General features: G+C 40.0%; 1 long non-coding RNA gene across 1 annotated transcript in view; it reads right to left on the bottom strand.

Moving 5' to 3' along the window:
• Nucleotides 1–17,631, bottom strand: part of LOC131959707 (uncharacterized) — a 29,718-nt gene extending 12,087 nt beyond the window's left edge. Inside the window, exon 1 of the long non-coding RNA XR_009389512.1 lies at nucleotides 17,506–17,631. This is a non-coding gene — a long non-coding RNA (uncharacterized LOC131959707). The remainder of the gene's footprint in view (nucleotides 1–17,505) is intronic.
• Nucleotides 17,632–22,454: the final 4,823 nt, after the last annotated feature.

Genomic DNA, 22,454 nt, shown 5'->3' with positions numbered 1-22,454 from the left:
GTTTAAACTATCCTTTATAACGCCCAATGAGGAACTTTTTATCTGTAGTTTGTAGTCAGCCGTTATATGGGCTGATAACAACCTACTGGACCTACTAGAAGGTGGAGCAGGTACTACTTGCAAATACTTATGGGAAAGATAACCGCTGATAATGCCCATGCGCATGATACATGCGGGTGCTAATCTGGTCGTTACCAGGCAGCAACCTCTGGGTCTGAGCAGTGAGGCAAACCAGGAAGTGCCTTAAGCTGCATTCTACCGAAAAATTCCAACAGGGGGGCGCTGATGGAGGTTCCAGAGGCATTTCGGTCCATTCATTTCAATACAAAATGAGGACATTTCTTGCGTGATTTATCAGCTCAGAATTTTTTTTTAGGACAACATTATGGTCTCATTTGTCAGTAAAAAATCTTCTTCAAGCCAATTTGATGTTAATAGTGTAAATAATGGTTCAATTTAGAAGAAAATAGAAGATTAAGAATCCTATGATACCTTTGATTGACAGGCCATTAACAAGCTGAGCCATCATCAACGGGGAAACAGAACAATGCATATCCACGGCAATGTGTCAATAAAGTTGTTGTTTTTTTTAAAAAAGGGAGGTTTACTGATTTTGTGTCATAACTTTGACCCTTTCACACTGTATTTTCACTTAATGACATTTTATTTTTTACATTTTTCAGGTAAGTAACGAACATTTCGTTTTTGTTTTTTGCTAGCCAAAACTAACATCCCAGTTAATGCTCCAGTTAATGCTAACATGAATTAGCAGCGACTTCTCCCAGTCAGATTGAGGTGTAGAGAGGCTGTAGTCAGTGATCAGATCCCTCTCGCTCCTCCACAGTCCAGATATGGTCTGCTCCCCATATCAGAAACAAGATGGCGACGAGTGTAATGCTAAACTTGATGCCTCAATTGGGCAGTCCACAAACCAATGGGTGAAAAAATATGTATTATAAAAAGTGTTTGTCAGCATTATTTAAGTAAATGAAAAAAATAGTAATGTGTTTGACTAACCAGTAATGTGAAAACAGTAATAATGAAAACAAATACCACACTTAAGCCATTTATTCATGGGTTAAAATGCTCTTTGTACATACAAACTATTTAGATATATTGCAGGAAAAAACTTAGGCTTAATTACTTTTGACAGGTGGAAAGACAACTGTCCCAAAAATTTCTCCGGGATAAATTAAGCAGCCTTTGTTTCATGCCTGTTGCTGACATGCAGTCTAAATTAGCTGACATATCTTTGAAGCCAGCCTCCATATTTCTATCAGGAGGAAAATTTCTTTAAATGTGTTCTGCTCATCCAATTACTGCGTGGCCTTCACAGACAGACTGGGAAAAAGGGAATATTGCCATTTCATTATTTACTCACCCTTACAGGGCCTTGTCACATTAAAGATTCACCTTGTTGCTGCGCTCTTTTCCTTTCGACCATTTCCACAGAAGGCTGTCAGCCTGAATCACTCTGTTTGTGAGCCTCTGGGACGAGACTGAGCTTCACTCACAGCCTCCAGGGAGCCCAGTGTTGTTTTGCTTATCAAACCATGAGCCAGCAGATATTTATTTCTGGTATTTAGAGGTGGCACTGGGAGACTGACCTAATTTAATTAGCCACACTGTAGGTAAAACCACAGAGGGTTGGAAAGTACTTCTGATAGCTGTGCTTGAAATAAGCCTGCTGCGTGCTTCCTCTTCTTATATTGTGTAATATTCTTCCAACATTCAACAACAAACCTCAAAAGTCTTTGGCTCGACAGCTTGGGCAGCTGATATGATGATCACAAAGCAGTTCTACAATATGCAAAGCGTGATGTTCAGAATATTAAACAAAACTCAACTTGCTTCTTGACAGTTGGATTCCTGCTCCTTCTCTCTCATCCTCCTCTCTCACCCTGTCTACATTTTCAGTACCGATGGATAAAACTTGAACTTGAAAACTTGAAAATTATTGATAAAAAAACCAAGTCACCAGAGGCTACCTCCAACATCTTTGATGTGCTCAGGCATACGCCCGACAGTCAGTCCAAACTTCTCTGCCACAGCACCTTCCAGATTTCTTTTAACTTACAGCTGGTGAGAAAGTGTGAAAAAACTTCAGGAAATATTTCTACTAAAAGTAAAGCAGATTCTTTTGAAGAGCAGGGTCTTTTTTCTCCCCTGAAAACAGCCTGGTTACTGATTGGATAGATAGCTAAGCGGGATGTGACGTAGTAGCCATTTGTAAAAGCCGGCGAAGCAGTGTTCCCAACTTAGCCACTTTGTTGCTAAATTTAGAGGCTTTTCAGACCCCCTTAGCGAGTATTTTTCAAGAAAACGACTGGACACAAATCCAGCGACTCCTTCTTACTCTAAGAAGGATTTGGCTTGTTAAGAAGAGCCGCAGTTAGCTAGAGTTAGCTCTGTAGCAGTACAGTGTGTATGTGCTGCTGCTACAGGAGGTGTTCACTTAGCGATCTCTGTTTGTTTACAACAAGCACCAGATACTCGGTGCACAGTTAGCGATGCCGGTTAATTCACAATCACTATGTTTATGATCAGACAGACAGAGACTCTGTGCATAATTAGCCATGCTGCTTTCAGCTGCTGACGTTCTGCACATATAGCAACGGTGAAAACCATACGTCTCTAAATCCCTCTGGGGGCTAACTTGTAGTGGAAACACGCAGAGTGAGCGAACTTTTGAGAGGGTGTGGCCTGAGACTTTCCCGGTGGCCACTTCCCTCCCTAGTTGAAACACGGCTATAGAGACAGATAACCATTCACCCTCTCATTCACTCCTATGGCAGTTTAGAATCACCAGTTAAAACTAAGCTGTATGTTTTTGGACTGTGGGAGGAAGCCGGAGGACCCTGAGAGCAGTCCTATCTATCTCATACAAAATGAGACTACTTCTCATTTGATTTAGTAATAATCAGTGATAATGCTCATGGCAACATTATGGTCTGAATCGCAAGATTCAAGTCTTCCTCAAGACAATATGATGGTAGTTGTGTAAATAATTGTCCAGTTTAGAATGAACTGGATGATAAAGAAGCTTATGATTTGGGGCGTGGCTACCTTGTGATTGACAGGTCGCTAACATGACAAGTGCAATGTCCTCGACTCTCAGACAGATCTACTCATAGATCCACTCCCCAGTCCAAATATGGTCTCTTTAGTTTTCAACAGTGGACTTTCACCCTGGAGAACAGGGTTCGTGTCTCATGTAAAAACAAAAGTAAACTATTTTATTTAAACTTGTGTTATTTATGTAACTTCAGTGGCTCCTGTTTTTATGTAACTAATGTTCTTTAACCTTACTTGCATTAAAATTGTACTCTTATTCACAAATATGCAGAATATTACTACTGAAATTCCTGTAAGCGTACATTGCAGTGTTTTCTTTCACTAGTTAACAGGAAAACCAGATGACCAGATGACTACAGTAACACCGGAAATTAAATTCTGCGCTTATTGTTATGAATAATTCTGAGACCAGCTAGAAACTGGCCCACATGCTTGTGGTGGTTGGCCAGCCTGGTCATGAAGCCTTCTAGCTGCTGCAGTGTTGCCAGGTTGGTTAAAAAACGTATTTAGCCAGAAAATAATGACTATTATTTTTCCTTAACCTAACCATGTATTTTCCTTTCTGTAAACCTTACCACATTGTATTTTTTAACTTAACATAAACACGTAGTCTCAGCAGTCTCAAACTGCATGTGAACGAAAAAATAACAAAACAGCGATGGAACATTTCATAGTCTGACTCATACATGTATGAGGCTGATAACAACTGATAACAGCCATTTTTGGGGCTATTATCTGGTGTAAAACTGGTGTAGTAATTATGCCGTAAAGCAGGAAGTGATGAAGTGAGGCGACGTAGGATGAAAGCAGCCTAGGCCAGTGGTGGGATGTAACTAAAAATAGATTTACTTTAGTTCTGTACTTAAGTACAATTGAGGTATGTGTACTTTATTTGAGTATTTCTTTTTTATGTTATTTATACACTACATTTTGAGGAAAATATTGGACTTTTTACTCCCCTACTTCTAGCCAATAGCTTTAGTTACTTTTCAGGTTTTACATGAAAAATATGAGAAATTTAAAGTGATTGCACATTTTTTAAAATCAAACCTCATGACAGTATATTAAGTAGTTAATGAGAAATAACTTGAGAAATAAAACGTTGCTTACATAAAAGCATCCAAACAAATAATCTAGTAATATAGTTGGAATATAAAAGTATCTGAGTTGGTCCATTCTGCTTACTGAGTAATTTTACTTTTGATACTTTAAGTACATTGTTATGCTGATACCTTTGTACTTTTACTGAAGTAAGTTTTGAACGCAGGACTTTTACTGTAGTGGAGTCATTTCACAATGTGGTATTAGTACTTTTACTTAACTCTATGGAGTCTTGTGCTATTTTGTCCATTTTTTAACCCTTTTCATCCTGCCTGTATACACCACTTAAAAATGTTTAAATGCCATGTTGGTATTTTTTTTTCAGCACAACCTCACCTTTATGACCTGATAATTATTGATTTTTTATTCTGACTTACTGGATCAACATTTTGAACCAAAAAGAAACAAAGAGAAATCAACATAAATGTGATCTTGTGATTGTGTGTGATCCTGTCATCCAACTCTGGTTTTTATTCCAGTGTGACTGTTTTATTTGTGTGTTTAGCGTAACAATTTTGGACATTTTGTGTATTTTTTAGTCATTTTATTTATTTTTGTGTCTTTTTTGGTCATTTTGTGTCTTTTGTTGTGTCTTCTGTGTTTTTTTGGTCATTTTGTCTTCTCATTTTGTGTCTTTTTTTGGTCAGTATGTGTCTTTTCTTGGTCAGTTTGTGTAATTTTGTGTCTTTTTTGGTCATTTTGTGTCTTTTTTAGTCATTTTGTGTCTTCTGTGTTTTTTTTGGTCATTTTGTCTTCTCATTTTGTGGTCTTTTTTTGGTCAGTCCAACATAAAATGTGATTTTTAATCTTTTTTTACCTTTCAAAACACTATCATGCTCAATAAAGAATTTTAAATGTTGCAAATGTGAACAAAAGTTGCAAATATAACATATAAGAGGGTTCCATCCAGTTCTATCATTTTATACTGAATATATTTGAGCTTGTCTCCAGTTTTACTTGGTATATCATCATCAAACTGAAACTGGCCTCATGGAGTTTACAGCCAGAACTTTAGAGGTAAATTTACAGTAGGGCTCCACGCTGCTTTATTTTCTAGTCTGGATGGAGTCAACAAGTCATGAATTGGAGCTTTTGGTGACTCCACAGGGTGAAGTAAGAGATCTGACTTCTTTTTCCACCTCTGGCCTAGGTGTGATAGTTGGCTTTTTGGTGTCAAGTGTCAGAGCAGGAGGTTACCTCCAGGTCCACTAGGTTGTTCCAGTCCCTGATGCCTTTTAGCTTTCAATAGTAAAGGAGAACACAGAATACTAAACTAGCTTGTAAAAAGTGGTGACAAAGTAACAAAAGTAATAAACATGAAACTTGTTCCTAAGAAACTTTAAACTTGAAATAGCTCAAAACAACAATCATAGCAGATAATTTTATAGACTGAAGGCTAATGAGCCACATGCCTGACTGCTCATGCTGTGTGATTGCATAAGCTTTTTAATAGGGGCAGCAGTATATTGCATTAAAATGAAACTTGTTGAAATGAGCCCGACTGGGTGCATTATTATGTGAAAATACACTGTATGTTTTCAAAGTCATTTCCTGTCCTTGGGACTGCTAAACATCTGATCTATTTCAGCTCCAGCAGATGTTATTCAGCTGATAAAAGCTTGATTTTCTTGTGACTAAGTGTGCTGGTGGAAGAACAGATCAAATATATGGAATGGAGGTTTGGAAATCACTGAGCTAATGTGCCCTTGCACATTTATTTTACTGTAATACAAGATAAAACTTTTATTGGTTGCAGCATTTTGCGGGTAATTTACATCTGATGAATTTTACATTTTGAGTCGGAGACTGGAGCTTGAAGCTGAGGTTTGGGGCTAAAACACAGCAGAAAAGACAACATTAAAACTGAGACATGAGTGCGATGTGGGGAAGGAATCCTTTTTTGAGGAACATGCTGTAGGGAAATGACAAACAGAAGTGTCACTGTGACTTACTAGAGGAAGTGACAGAGGCAGGAGGTGATTTTAGAATTTTGGGCACAAAAATATGTTAGTGGAAGAAAAGCAGAACTGAGCTTTATGTTTTTGAGATCTGATTCTGTGCTTGACCATGAAGACATGCATGGATTACTAAATGGGCCTACAGGGCCCAAAAATATCAGGGGTCCCGTTCGCCTTCATTTGTGAAATATCACTTGAAAGGACTACACAAAATGGCTACAAAGATAAATGTAATGAACATAAAGAGATAAACAATAAAAATATGTAAAATTACTAGGAAGAGAGACAAAATAACCACAAAGAGACACAAAACTAACAATAAAGACACACAAGGGCTACTAAAATAAATGAAATGACCATAAAGAGATTAAAAATGAGAAAATATTCATAATGACTACAAAAAGACACAAAGTAACTATAAAGAGACAACAAAATGACTACAAAGAGACACAAAACAAACAACTACAGAGACATAAAAATTACCACAAAGAGGCACAAAATGACTAGGAAGAGATACAAAAATGACTACAAAGAGATCCAAAAAACTAAAAAATTACACAAAACAACTACAAAATGATGCCAAACAGCTGCAATGGGACACAAAGAGACTCACAACGACTATGAAAAGTGGCAAAACAACCACTTAAAGACACACAATGACTACAAAGACACACAAAACTAACAACAAAGACACAAAATGACTACAAAAATAAATTAAATCACCATAGAGATACAAAACAATAAAAATATGTATAATGATGACAAAGAGACACAACGCACCTATAAAGAGACAACAAAATGACTACAAAGAGACCCATAAAAACTACAAAAATACACAAAACAACTATAAAATGATGCCAAACAGCTGCAATGGGACACAAAGAGACTCCGACTATGAAAAGGGGCAAAACAACCACTTAAAGACACACAATGACAACAAAGATAAATTAAATGACCATAAAGAGATACAAAACAATGAAAAGATGTATAATGACTACGAAGAGAGACAAAATAACCATAAAGAGGCACAAAATGACTAGGAAGAGATACAAAAACAATTACAAAGAGACACAAAACTAACAATAAAGACACACAAGGACTACAAAAATAAATGAAATGACCATAAAGAGATATAAAAAAGAGAAAATATTCATAATGACTACAAAAAGACACAAAGTAACTGTAAAGAGACAACAAAATGACTACAAAGAGACACAAAACAAACAACTACAGAGACATAAAAATTACCACAAAGAGGCACAAAATGACTAGGAAGAGATAAAAAAATGACTACAAAGAGACCCAAAAAACTAAAAAGACACACAAAACAACTACAAAATGATGCCAAACAGCTGCAATGGCACACAAAGAGACTCACAACGACTATGAAAAGTGGCAAAACAACAACTTAAGACACACAATGACTACAAAGACACAAAACTAACAACAAAGACACAAAGTCACAAAATGACTACAAAAATAAATGAAATCACCATAAAGAGATACAAAACAATAAAAATATGTATGATGACGACAAAGAGACAACAAAATAAATATATAATAAAACAACCACTTTAAAAAAAAAAAAGACACACAATGACAACAAAGATAAATTAAATGACCATGAAGAGATACAAAACAATGAAAAATGACTGCAAAGAGACACAAAATAACCACAAAGAGATACATAACTAACAACAAAGATAAAAAACTAATTAACAACAAAGACAAAATGACTACAAAGTTAAATTAAATTACCATAAAGAGATACAAAACAATGAAAAATGACTACAAAGAGACACAAAATAACCACAAAGAGGTACAAAACTAACAAGAAAGATTTAAAAAAACCATCAACAAAGACAAAATGACTACAAAGTTAAATTAAATGACAATAAAGAGATACAAAACAGATACAAGATCCATAATGACGACAAAGAGACACAAAACAACAAAAAAAAGCAGCAAAATCATTACAAAGTGTGTTTCTTGCCCCTATGTAGAAGAGGTGGTGAGGCCCAGGGGTCCATTGTCTCATTATCTGTCCATGCATGAATATAGCCCCAGGCCTGTCTGGGCCTTCACGTAGGATTATTCCATTGTCACTGTAAAAGTGACAATGCAAATAAAACATGCTGAATATCAACTCTGCTAATCACAGTACAAGATTGCATAACCTCTCTGTCGCTTTCTATTTCATACTTTCTCTTACAATCTCCTCAAAATATTTGTCATTTAGGTTCAAGGTTTTGCTGCAGTCAAATTGGAAAGGAATTCTTTTTAAGTCTGCCCACCTAATATGTGAGCGACAGAAGGGGTATAAGCCTCAGAGCTTTCAGATGGTTTATTTTAGCCATGGTGCAATCATGTGCCAGGAGACTGGGACTGAGAAAACACGGCAACTCTAAAACGCAAATGGATGCTCAAACAAATCAGAGAGGACATTGAACATTGGCGCCTGCGATTACAGTTTGCACACAGGTAACATATGGGCATAGTGTGCTATGACATAACGTCATGAAGCTAATTGCTGTGGAGAAATCTGCAGCGTTTGACTCCAGTCCTTCTGACAGAGCCAATGTGCCAAATGAAGTCAGGTCTTTAGCAGGGCTCTGCTATCTGGCTGTGTCTCTACAACAGCTGGCTGCCTCATTCACATCTCTTAGTGCAACTGGAGGCTGCTGCCACGATCTCCATTAGATCTGTGGATGTGCAGATTATAGATATTCTCAGTGGGCTTGTCCTCTTCGGGCCAACCGGTGCTCTAATCCACTTCCTGTCAGAGTGTGTAGCCTGATCCAGATGAGCCAGATGTGATGGGTGTGCGTACATATCTGCCTGCACTGCAAAAAAGGTGTGTCTAAAAACAAGATAAAAACACTAAATCTGAGGGAAATGATCTCGCTGCATGGACAAATAATTTCACTTGACAAGATAAATTAAAGATGCAAGCAGCGATGAACTGGCCCGAGCAGAGTGCACTGCAAATTAATAAGAGTTAATTTGTTATTTTAAGTGTTCAACATGCTTATTTCTATTTCTGGTCATATTATGCTCTAATATCTATCAAAAGACTATAATTGACCCATTTTAAGCAGTTTTAGGCATTTAAAAATTTGACCAATTTTGACCAAAATATTGTTAACTCAAAATATTGTGTTTTTCTGTCATTTCTGGAAAAGCCACCCAGCTACGTGTATCAACAGACTATAATAAGACTATTTTGAGAGTATCGGGGCATTTGAAAATCTTAAGACTTTTCCCCAAAAAATGTAGACATATGACTTTTTTTTTGAAGGGGTCATTTTTGGACATCTTAAAATATTGTGTTTTTCTGTCATTTCTGGAAAAGTCACCCAACTACATGCATCAACAGACTATAATAAGACTATTTTGAGAGCATCGGGGCATTTAAAAATTTTAAGACCATGCAGCATGATCATTTGCCTCAGATTTTGTGTTTTTATCTTGTTTTTAGACATGCCTTTTTTGCAGTGTGTGCACATTTATCACTCAAATCTTGGTTCAAGTTTTAGCATGCAACATCAAATTACAACCATCACGTTGTCCATTCCAAGCATGTTATCCATCAAATCAAACCTTCCCTGTGGGTGTATTTCAAGGATGTCAACAAATGCCTCAGCAATCGCTACTTTTTAATCCTCAAGGGAATCGAAATCAGCTGTCAGAGCCGGGCCTTTCAGGTCTGTCTCTGCTAGTATTGATCAGGGTCTGCTCTGTTGGCCTGTTGAGCTGCCTACGGCACATATGATAATGCAGAATCTCACTGCTGTCCGCTCATAACCTCTATAACTCCTGGAGACTGGAGAGATTAAGTTCCAACTCTCAAATGATTAATCAATTTCAATTACCCCCCATGTGATCAATCATATTCTCATTAATGTCTGAAGCATTGCCCACAGCTGTACTGAGCCGATTGCCGCTCAGGCTTCCAGCTTGAACAGCTTTATTGCTCAAGTCCTTGTAAAATATCTTTTACAGTTCTTGTAAGGAGCTCTAGCGGCCAGTTTAGGGTGATGCCGCACCATGTTTGCATGTTTGCTGGTATCTTGTGCTGTAACCCAAGAGGTCACTGGCAGGAATACTCATCTGCTGATCGTCAGGACTCCCCGTCTATTAAAAGACAGAAAACACTATATCATGCTCTGAAGTTGGGAAATCAGTTTGCCTTCACATGAATTATGTTCAAATGATGGCTCCCTCAGCTTACAATTAGTCACATCAGTGTATAACATTACATACTGGTTATCACTGTCCCAAAGCAGTGAGTGTTTATTAGCTTGTCACGTTTTCCTGGTCACTACCTCTGTCAGCGATCTGTTTAATCACTTCCTGTGATCCTTCCTTCTGAGATCCTTCCTTCAGAGTAGGGTCCTCCAGAGGCAAGGCCACAGTCCTTCCTATCACTGTAATATCGCACCAATAGAACAGCCTTCAGAGTGTGCAGCTGTGCGTCATTGCATAATTGGACAAATTGGATAAAGGATTATAGCGGACTGTTGGTCCCTGTTAACACAATAAACAAATGTATAATTTTCTGAATGGCATAGCTACGTATACTTTGCACATAGTACAACATCATCTGCATAGAAATTTGGGCAAAAGAAGGACTCTGGAGGATCCTGGACATTGGGACAGTCCTTCAGATGTCAGATTCAGCCATTTGAGGATCCTTCCTTGACATTGGGATACAGCTTCTGTCAAGTGAGCCCACCTCTCATGTAACTGGAGCCTGATATATAGATGAGCTGAGTTGTTTTGCTATCCGTCTGGCTTTGACTTTTTTCCTCTTTACCCCTGACTGCAGGTTATCTAGGTTACCCAGAGCAGCCTGGTCAGCATGCTGTGAGGTCAGGCCAAGATTTCACAACATTTCTATAAATACTGACCTCCCATTTAGAGCCACATTAATGCACAGATGGAAGACGAAACAGCCATGTAGGAGCGTTGGAGGTTGAAATTGAGAATGGGCTGTTAGTTGTGTAGGAGCATGTGAGTCAGGGGTCAAAGGTCAACTGATTTTGCTGGCAAAATGACAGGAATTTAACCCATTTCCCCCTTCATAGAGAACTGGGAGGGGGAGAAAGTGTCAAACAAGGAGCTATACTGCAAAACTGGCAAGGCCATATACTCAGAATGGACCAAGACAGGATACCAAACCTGGAAAACGAAAGCATGGACGGCCAAAGAACCACTGGCACTGAACAGTTGAAGGCAGGCTGAGAGAAAGGAACTTACATGGGGCGAGGTTTAGAAGATAGCAAAAGACAGAAATTAATGGCGTTGGATCAACAAAGCCTTATTTCCCACCTGGGAAGAGGAGGAATAATTAAGTAGTACAAAGGATCTTTAGGGGGAGATAGCAGGTCAACAGTTGATACAGTACCACATGGACGTGGTGTACACATTGACCGTCTAATAATAGTGGATGTCATCAGCGTAACATCACCCGTTGTTTCGTGGACTACTGCTTTGAAGATTTGAGTTCAGTATTTTGGCCGTTGCCATCTTGGTTTTTGGCAGTTAACATACTGTTTTTTTGCAAAGTGTACACATGCAAAACAGATCGGGATCCATAATGATGCTTGGTCATCAGCTTATGCTAGCTTGGTTGGGACAAACGTTATCTTCGATGAAGTGAAAAAACACTTTATTCAAAAAGGGACCATCACTTACTAAATGAACAACATGCTGTCAAACTACTGACAGTATTTAAACTTACAATTGAGACTATAAACTCATTATGAGAATGTTTACTGAGGTACAGACTTCTATGAAATCTGACATAGTTTTTCAGCCAGTGAAGTCGCCCCAGTGAATGGCCATTTGAAAGAATACAGGTGGAACAGAGGTGCACACTATCAATCTGCAAAAAAAATAATTTTTTCTAGTTTTTGATACTAAATTATAGCATGGATTGTTCTATGGTGTTCTTAAAGGTCTTGGTCTAGTGGCTGGTACATTCGGCCTCAGGAAGTAGGTAATTACGGTATCAGACGGCAAGGGCTGTGACAAAGACCAAGGTATCTGACAAAGAGAACAAGTGAGAACTAGTTGTTTGAACATGCTTGTGTTCACTTATAATACATTAGATACATTAGATTTTTATAGCACTTTTAAAAAGTACTCAAAGTCACTTAACATAACAGAATTGAGACACACACAAACACAAAATGCAGAAAAAACAAAAACTAAACAGAGAAAGCTTATGGTGACATCACAATTAAAACAATTATTTAATTCAACAATTACCTTTTCTAATTCAGGTCTGAATTAATGTTTTATGCTATATTATGGGAGTACTAAGGCCAGCAGTACTGCTAGTGTATAATGTCACCAGTATGCTTCATACACAGAACTCATATTTTGCCACAATAATAAGAAGACCCCCCTCCTTCTTTAGACTAACATTCTTACAGTTGAATCAATATTGTTTCTGATATGCATGTCATGTGCGCCATCCAAGAGGAGAGTGTTCTCTGTGGTGTCCTGCTAATCAATGGGCAGATGGCTCCTCCAAATATTCTGCCTCATATTTGATTAGTATTTGAAATGTTGTCTGATTGCAAAGTGGGCTGCTGCACCTCACCGCCGCTCAGTTTATGTGTTATTTCTCAGAGCGTCTGCCTGCAGACGAGAGTCCCTTTGCCTCTGATTAAACCCTTGAAGCAAGGGCTTCATCCTGGCAAGAACCCATGTGTGGTTGTGTGTGTGCAGGAGAATAGAGAGAAAGCATGTGTGTGTGGAGCAACAGAGGGGGTGGGGGGCAGCAGTGTAGCTCTGTCTGCACGTGTACGCCACCCCACGTTATCTACAGGGGGAGAGGGGGAGGAGGAAAAGAGGAGGGAGGAGTGTGGGTGGAGGTGTAGGGGGGGCACGACAGGACATTGGCAGTCTGTCCTGCTGTCTGATGAGAGAAAAAGAGAGAGATGAAGGAAGCTTTTGAAATGGAAAGTGCATGTGACCTGTGGAGCTGCCAGGCTGCTCGCCCCAGACAGCTAACTAGCTAACTGCTGCTAGCCAGCATCCCTCTGGAAGATGAGGAAGAATTACACAACTGTCTAATCCTGCCTTCAGTCACAATCACAGACAACCAATCACAAACAAACGCGTGTGTGCAGAGCAGCATCTCAATACCCCTGATACAACACAATAGATTAAATATCCCTAAATCTAAATGCAATTTGAGGGAACTTGTCTGTAAAACTAGCAGCAACCTCAAGGGTTTAAAAGTGAAGCTAATACGGTACTCTCGGCGGTTTGCAGCCGAGTGCGAAGTGGCTGGGATGAGAGTCAGCACCTCCAAGTCTGAGGCCATGGTTCTCTGCCGGAAAACGGTGGATTGCCCCCTCTGGGTGGTGAGAGAGGTACTGCCTCAAGCGAAGGAGTTCACGCCTCGGGGTCCCCCAGGAGGAGCTGGACGTTGTGGCTGGGGAGAGGGGCGCCTGGAATGCCCTGCTTTTCCAGCTGCCCCTGCAACCGGGCCACGGATAATACGAGAATGGATGGATGGATAGTTTATAGCTAAGTTTTACAATCGTCAAATGTTAACAAAATTTGTTGAAATTCTACTATTTTCCTCTTGCCCAGATATATGCAGTGTTTTAGTGATGGAGAGGCAGCTGCGCCTGTTGGGGTAATATCCTACTGACACCAAATTTAAAACTAAAACTAACATTAAGATACACACATGAACTTAGATCTGCAATGTTTAACTCCCTGGAGTGTTGGTGGAGGACCTTCCCAGCAGAGATTACTCACTCAGCAAAGCATCCAGATCACAACAGCCGACAGAAAGGTTTCACGGGTGGTGGAAGGCGAGCCAGGATGGAGGCTAGGCTAAGAGCGACAAAGCATAAACCTGTTGTACAGCGTCTTCTTGCCAATGCTCGCTCACTCACTAGCAAGCTGGATGACATGAGACTGCAGATTGCAAACCAACTAATAGACAGCAGTGTAATGGTATTATATGCATGAAAACATCCTCACTTAGCCTAGCCAGGGCATTAGCGTGCCGCATCGTCCCCACCCCCTGACTCCTTATCGTATGCGACTGTGACTCCTCTCTGCTGGGCTGTTGTTCTCTGTGTCTCTGCTGGACGAGTTATCTCTCTTGCGATGGAGCTGGACTATCTATGGCCACATACATCGCAGCAGTGGAATTAATAATAAGTAAATGCTAGAGCCATCATCTTGACATAGTGATATGCATAGGCTTTATATTTCTAGAAACCAGCAAAGTCAGACGAAAAACTAGTGTATTTTTCTTGATACAGCTACAAAGATTTTTATCTGTATGTAGAATATTTTTCTTAAAATTCTTGAAATAAGGTAAAAGCCGTGAAATCTTTATATCAAACAAGTGACACAGTCTAAAATAAAAACTGCTTACTAAAAAGAACTATCTTATCAGACAAAAAATAAGCATAAATCCCCTTCATCTAAGATATTTCATCTTACTTAGATTTCAGTTTTTGCAGTGTGTACACTATCTTGACTGAATACTACCCCCTACTTTTTGAACATATGGCCAGTAATTACAAATTGCATCTTTAAAGGCTGCTTTGACTGTCCACACAGGTGTCCCAGCCTGCTTTAGTTCACCCTTGCCCCACCTCTTTGACCTTTTTTTGGATTAACCGGGAGTTAAGGAATCAGGCACCGCCAAGACGGCAACTACTGGGGTCTTGGAATCCACCCACTTTGAGCTCCATTTTGGCTCGTTGGTAACCTATGGGTGCTTTAAACACAGCCAGGAAAAACAAAGGCAGTTACTCTCTGCCTGACCTTGAGCGCCCTCCATGCGCGCACACACACAGACACACACACACACACACACACACACACACACAGACACACACACACAAACACACACACACACACACACACACACACACACACACACACACACACACACACACACACACACACACGTCATTAAGACCTGGTTTCTGTATTGTGCTGGGACTGCAGTGAAGGCCATTACACTCCCTGCTTCTGTCTCTCAATAATGCATGATTAATTAGCCAACTCTGAAATAGAGTGAAACTGAGCACAGGCTGGAAACTAAAGAGGGACTCAGTAGGTAGCAGGAGTCTCATACAGAGACCTGCACACACACACACACACACACACACACACACACACACACACACACACATGCTCTCACATACACAAGAGTGGGGCTTATGCTTAGATATGCAGAGACTGTATCTTATTTTCTTGATCCAATTGAGTTTTTGTCATATAATGACACTCTTGAGGACAAGAGTGTGGGCTTGAAAACTAAAGGAATCTTAGTACCGCCCCAAATAAGGGCTCAGATATACTTGCTTTTGAACCACGTGTACACATAGACAAACGGCTGTGTTGTGAATGTAAATGTTTACATATACTTGCCTCTGTACATGAGTGTTACTGGAGGTAGCACAACATAAATCAGACCAGATAAAACACCGAGGCCGAGCTTCCGAATGTGTATGGGTAATGTACACAAACATGGCGACACTCTAGAAGGATGTGAATTCTAAGATCACTGCAGCGTATAAGGCAAAAGGCTCTCCGTCTTAAGTTTACATGCGTTCGCGTTAGCATACTTAAAAGCAAGTATATTTTTAGCCTGAGGAGTTGGTGGAGACCAAAACAGAGCTACATAAGCATAAGCATATGTGTTTCTCTATGTCTGTGTCTACTTGAGCAAGATCAGGGTATCGCATGTGTAGCTGCATGGGTGCTTCATCAGGGAGTGGGCCCCTGGGCACAGACATGCAAAAGGCCCCCGACTTGTCCTACATCGAGTATAAACTTTGACACATAGGCAAGAGACTAAACAGCCTTTGTGCTGGTTTGCTTTGGTTTTGTTATTGTTCTGTTTGTCATTTTTGTTCTTACAACTCTGTGGTTTTGTGTTTGTTTGTGACCATATAGTGTCATTTTATAGTTGTTTTGTGTCACTTTGTTATTGTTTTAAGTCTTAAATATGTTTTTCTGTGGTTGTTTTGCCCCCTTTGTAATTATTAGGGGTTTTTGGTCTCTTTGGGGCCATTAAGTGTCTAAATTTTCATATATTTTCATATATATATATATTAAAACTTTAATTGTGTTTACAATAAAGAAAGCCAATCTACAAAATAAATCTCAAAACATGTGCAACACATATGAGTGTAATGAACTGAGAAAGTGGAAGCTTACTTGTTAATCAGAAATATATGATATTTCTTTTAAACACTGAATAATCTTTAATAGCAAGTAAGATTTAATTCTGCATTGCTACAAGAAATTAACTGTTTTGGTGTGTGGTTAGGGTATGTTGCAATGTTTTGAAAAGAAGAAATAACTTCACTTGTATTTTTTCTGTTATGTTTATGTGGTCAGTTTATTCCTTTTATACAGACTATGTCTAAATATCTAAATGTTGTATAGTCTATTTGGTTTCGTTTTATGTGACCGTTATTTGTTCTTAAAATTATACAATTTAAATCTAAGGATGTGTACAACATGTTTAATGTTGACACCAATGTACCCTGATATAGGTATGTCCCTCTGTTGTTGTTTTTTTGTACACAACTATCAACTAACAACTATCTCCATGCTCTGAGCTTTCCCCCCAACTTTCAGCAAAAATAACAACAACTCCATCAGGTCTGCCCCAGGCAACAGACAGTTAACATGTTATGGAGAGTCAGAGAAAAAAAAGACAGGGAGAGAGAAAGGGTATCATCCATGAATAGGGAGCATTCAGCCCTGCCTCTGCCTCATTCCCCACAGACACTAGGCCTGGGCTGGAGTTTCACCCCGGTCTGGCCCGGTGAAATACAAACCTCTCTCATCACAGACTCTGAATCCCACTAGAAACACATTATTGATTCCTCTCCGCGACCCCTCCGTATTTTATTAATGCTAAGGTGAAAATGGATAACAGGAAAGCTCATATCAGCACGTAGCTGAACAATACCGCATTGTGGCAACTCAGCGCCACTCCACTGAAAAGGACAACTCCTCCTGAAATCATTCGCAGCACCAGTGGCTGCACACAATTATGATCCTGTGCTCAGTCTGCCCTGTGCCAATAATGAATACATGGATACACAAACACAAGATGGGATTGTGAATTAGCATTCGATAACAGCTGCTGTTGAAAGTGGAGCTCTGCTTGCATAAGCTGCCCACTGTCCTGCTGAGAAAGTGTGTGGCTTCACTGTTGTTGTGTTCATCAGGCTAGTTTCCCCCAAATGAATGTTGAAAATATGGCGATCGTTTGCTCTCGCAGCATGAAACGAGATGCAACAACTCTACTGTTATGGTTTCCCTGAGAGGACTAAAGCTTTGTCTCTCAGCTCGTGGGTTGTACTTGCCTCTGGGTTGGCATGTCAGGAAAACTTACAGTCAGACGCAGCTCCGGAATTCACGCTCTAACTTCAAAGCAGGGGAAAGTAGCTTTGTGTATTATTACAAATAATGATCAAAATCTTGTGTTAGAGTTGAGGGTGTTGATGACGATGTGACAATCCGTCTCGCTTCCTCTTTCTCTCTCCCCTCATCTCTCACGCTCTTCCTCCGGAGTTTGACGCGATGACTCACCGCTGTTGGAGGTGGTTTTTTAAGCAGCTTGAGTGACATCCGTGCATATTTTTCTTTTTTTTGGCGCTTTGCATTAACGACAGCAATCTGTCTTGTTCAGGAGCACAGATGCAGGTTTGGATTTGGAGGAAAGCTGTAGATTGCTCAGTGTGATTATTTCTCTCTGGAGCCACATTCATGTATTGCGATCATTATTTCTACAATAGAAAGAACAGGTTGATTGAGGGGCAGAATTATCTCCAGGGAAAGATGAGAGTGCCAACATCTCAGTTCTGAAAAATACCCGAAAGACTCGACTTGTAGACACAATCAAAATATTTTGTAGCTATTCATATATTCAATCTTTCAGGCATACAGTATCTACCTACAGCACACTATCCCTTGACCCTAAAAGAAACTAAAAATAGATTCATTGATTTATACAGTTTGATGTGAGCTAGGGAAACACATTGTAACATGTTGAGGGAGGGAGAAGGGAATGTTTCCCAGATTGCTTTGCCGCACTGTGTCATTACATGCAAATAGAGGGTTGGAAGCAATCCAAATGTTAATGACATGTTAGGTTTGTTACAAAATAAGCTTCAATATTCACAGGTTAACCTTAGGCAATAAAATCACCTGATTTAGGTTAGGGTAAAAGAACAGGTTTGGGTTTAAAAACAACTACTTCCACACAGTGTGAAGGTTGACTCCAAATAACAATACTGACTCCTGGGTCAAAAGCCGTGTTTCCACTAGGGGGGGGAAGTGGCCACTAAGAAAGCCTCAGGCCACACCCTCTCAAAAGTCTGCTCACTCTGCATGTTTCCACTACAAGTTAGTCCCCAGAGGGATTTAGAGACTCTGGAGGTGACGGATGGTTTTCACCGTCACTAACTGCGCACAACGTCAGCAGCTGAAAGCAGCATGGCTAATTATGCACAGAGTCTCTGCTGATCATAAACATAGTGATTGTGAATTAACAGCATCGCTAACTGTGTACAGAGTGTCTGGTGCTTGTTGTAAACAAACAGAGATCGCTAAGTGATCACCTCCTATAGCAGCAGCACATACACACTGTACTGCTACAGAGCCAACTCTAGCTAACTGCCGCTAATGCGGCTCTTCTTAACAGGCTTGTTAGTGGTAAGAAGAGTAAGAAGGAGTTGCTGGATTTGTCTCCAGTCGCTCTCTTGAAAAATAGTCACTAAGGGGGTCTGAAAAGTCGCTAAATTTAGCAACAAAATCGCTAAGTTGGGAACACTGTTTTGCTGGCTTTTACAAATGGTGTGTGTTGTTGTACTACGTCACATCCCGTTTAGCGATCTATCCAATCAGTAACCAGGCTGTTTTCAGGGGAGAAAAAAGACCCTCCTCTCCAACAGGGACTAAAAAAGTCCCGACAAAAGCCGGCTCCGGACTGCTCGTATTCAAATTATGGGCGTTTCCGCGACTGAGACCTGCCTCATTCCGGGTATTGTCCGGCTATTACCCAGTAGTGGAAACAGCCCTATTGCTGTTGAGCTTTAATCGTTAAATCACTGGGCAACTCACACCAAAACAAGTCAATAGAAAGATAATAAAAAATGTTTATTTTGATTGTGAACTGTTCCTTTAAGATTTTTTAAAGCAACCTGCCATATATATTCCGTGTGTCAGGTTCATATGCAGTATGAGTTTGAAGTAAATCTTTAGTTAATAATCATCATTTTTAATCAATTTAGGCATGTGACATTTAGATCAATTAAGTCAGATAGTCATGATTGGTCAACAACACACATTCTTAAAATAAACAAGCAGACTTTAAATTGAAATATAAGATGATTGCCCAATGATTTTTTTCCATTGATATATCATATATGCTTATCTTGGGTAATGTTCTTTCTATGGATAAATGTGTTATTGTGTGCTGCTGTTACTGCTGTCTTATCACCATGTTGCTATGTTGGTAGGTAATGAGCATGCCTCAGAGCAATTATCAATAACACAGCTGATTAATGCAGCTTGTGTCAGCAGTGTGTCCTGATGTTAGAATAGGCAGACATCATAGCAGCCCAGTGGAAAGGGAAAGCATTCGTTTTGTGTTTGTGTGGTTAGTAGATCCTGCCCTACTCAAATCAAACTGAGGATGTACATGTTGACCTCGTAGACACATGGCATCGTGTCCTGGACTTAGTCATGCGGGTGCCTCACACACACACACACACACACACACACACACACACACTCTTGTGCTCTTATGGACCCTGTTCTGAAAGCAGGTTTGCCCAAGCTGTTTGTACTGGCTGTGCTCCAGACTACAGCCACTCACACTGTGACTGAGTGCAGAGAGGGGAAAAATATAGAACATTTTATGAGAAAAGTACAGATAAGAAGAGCAAACGCTCTCTGGGAAAAGGGCAAATATTACAGAGGTAAGTGTAAAGAAGAAGCTGCTTACACAACAGAGTGAAGAAATAGGAAAGAAGGAAGGAAGAAAATAGTCAGAGGTGGGGGAGGAAGCAAAGAGAGGCATGTTTAGGTTCATTCTTTGACCTCTCATTTCAATCAGGGCAAATTTGTGATTAATGGATTTTCACACGGACATGGAATCACTCACCACATCCCTGTGACATTCTTCCCAATCTGTCAGCTCTTACCAGGCCTGATCCCAGTTCAGGGCTGTGGGTGTCTCTCCGCCCACACCACAGGTCATGGCAGACAGTAAACACTGTGCTAAGTAAATGCCTGACAGGATTCAGCTCGGAAGGAGAAGGTTAACTACACCGGGCTGTACATACAGAAGCTTATTTATCAGCAGCTCCATAAGCCCAGGCACACACTTACGCTTAACACTTGCTTCCCAGGTTGGACTATGGACAAATCTAATGCCAGGCCGGTTTGAAGTGAATGTACAAAAACACAACTGAAGACCTTTTCACACCTGAAAGGCTGAACCAAGGTTTACATTTTGTTGAGCTTTACATGACATTATGGAATCTATATCTGTCATCATCACCTACATGAGCCGTCTGTCCCTATATTTGCAATTTATTGGTTTGCAGACAGGCTTTCCTGCTCTCTTGCTGAGAAGATATTTGAAATGTTTTTTTGGGCTCTTTCCAACTGATTATTAAGTTAAGTCATTGGACCAAATGTCAATTAAACATTTAGTTTCTCTCCCTATGTGCCCCCCAGTCATGATCTGAATTAGCTTTCACTTTAATACTAAACATAAATACAGCTATGGCTGATGGGAATATAATTCATATCGACCTGGTGATGGCCCGAAAAGTTTTCACAGGATCACTGCGGTAATTCCAATCCAGGAATATGAGTGTGTAGACAATTTTCATAACAATCCATCAAATAGAGTCAGAGCACCATGCATCACACTCTGAAGACCACACCCACCTGGGGGTACAACCATAGCTGGAATGCTAACAAAATGCCCGTTTTAGGTAAAACTATGAAATTTATGCATGTCGTATGATTATTTTAGCACTCTGTGTCTACCAGGAAGGATAAGTTGGCTGTTAGCAAGCTAATGTTAGCTATATTTTAGCAAGCTAATGTAAGCTAGAGAATGTTAGCTGTATGTTAGCAAGCTAAGGCACTTAATACTGCATAGATTTCTGAACTCTCCACATTCTACTTCAACATGAGTTACATAGTGTCAAAAGCTTTAGCTTAACTTAACAGAAATGCAGTTAGCCTAAAACTGACTTTGGATACATGACTTGGTGACAAAATGCACTACATATGTAGGTTAAATATACAGAACTTAAGGATCAGTAGGGCTGTTTCCACTACTGGGCAATACCCGGACAATACCTAAGAGTAAGGAGTCTCTGTAGCAGTACAGTGTGTATGTGCTGCTGCAGGAGGTGTTCACTTAGCGATCTCTGTTTGTTTACAACAAGCACCAGACACTCTGTGCACAGTAAGCGATGCCGGTTAATTCACAATCACTATGTTTGTGATCAGCGGAGACCCTCTGGGGGCTAACTTGTAGTGGAAACACGCAGTGGAAATACACTTCTGTGCCTATCCACCTGATATATGTGGCAATAATTCAGGGTGTAGCAAAGTCAATAAGAGTCGTACTCTGGGCACCAGGAAAATCTAGAGCTATGCTAGCATGGCTAAAATCTACCTTTAGCACTGATTTCACAAGGAATGGTAGCATCAAAGTGTTATGCCACAAATTCTGTGAGAATAACAACTGTGAGTGAAAGGACTTCAACTCTGTGGTATGTCCACAGTAGTATTTACTACAAATCGTATTACATCAATAACTGGGATGTAGGAATTTTCCTATCTCACATTGTAAGCTAAGCTCTTGGTGTGCAGACTGAGTCTCTGTGTCCCACTCGGCAGTGGATATTTCCCAACACCAGCAGCTTTGTGGGATTGACACAGCTCAGCTTTATTGTGGCGAGCACTGGAGAGGCCTTGTGTGGCCTTTTGTATTGTACTTATAGGAGGTGGTGTAACAAAGGGACACATGACGTTGGTTTTGGATGATGAGAGATAGGCGGAGGAAAGCTGACCCGCTAAGGTCAAACTTCAGATTATGCAGAGGCTTATCTACTGACAAACTGCAAGCAACGTGGTCAACAAGTCACTGGCCCAGAGTGCGTATTTTAATAAAGCTGTAAGAGGGAGAATCCACACTTCTGTTAAAGATATTGTTAGGTTCAACAAAAAACTGCCATACAAATAGAATTGAAGACTTGTACAATAAAGGGCCCATACTAG

Source organism: Centropristis striata, chromosome 21 (genome assembly GCF_030273125.1).
Source record: "Centropristis striata isolate RG_2023a ecotype Rhode Island chromosome 21, C.striata_1.0, whole genome shotgun sequence".
Taxonomy (NCBI): Eukaryota; Metazoa; Chordata; class Actinopteri; order Perciformes; family Serranidae; genus Centropristis; species Centropristis striata.
This window is presented reverse-complemented; position numbering and strand designations above follow the sequence as displayed.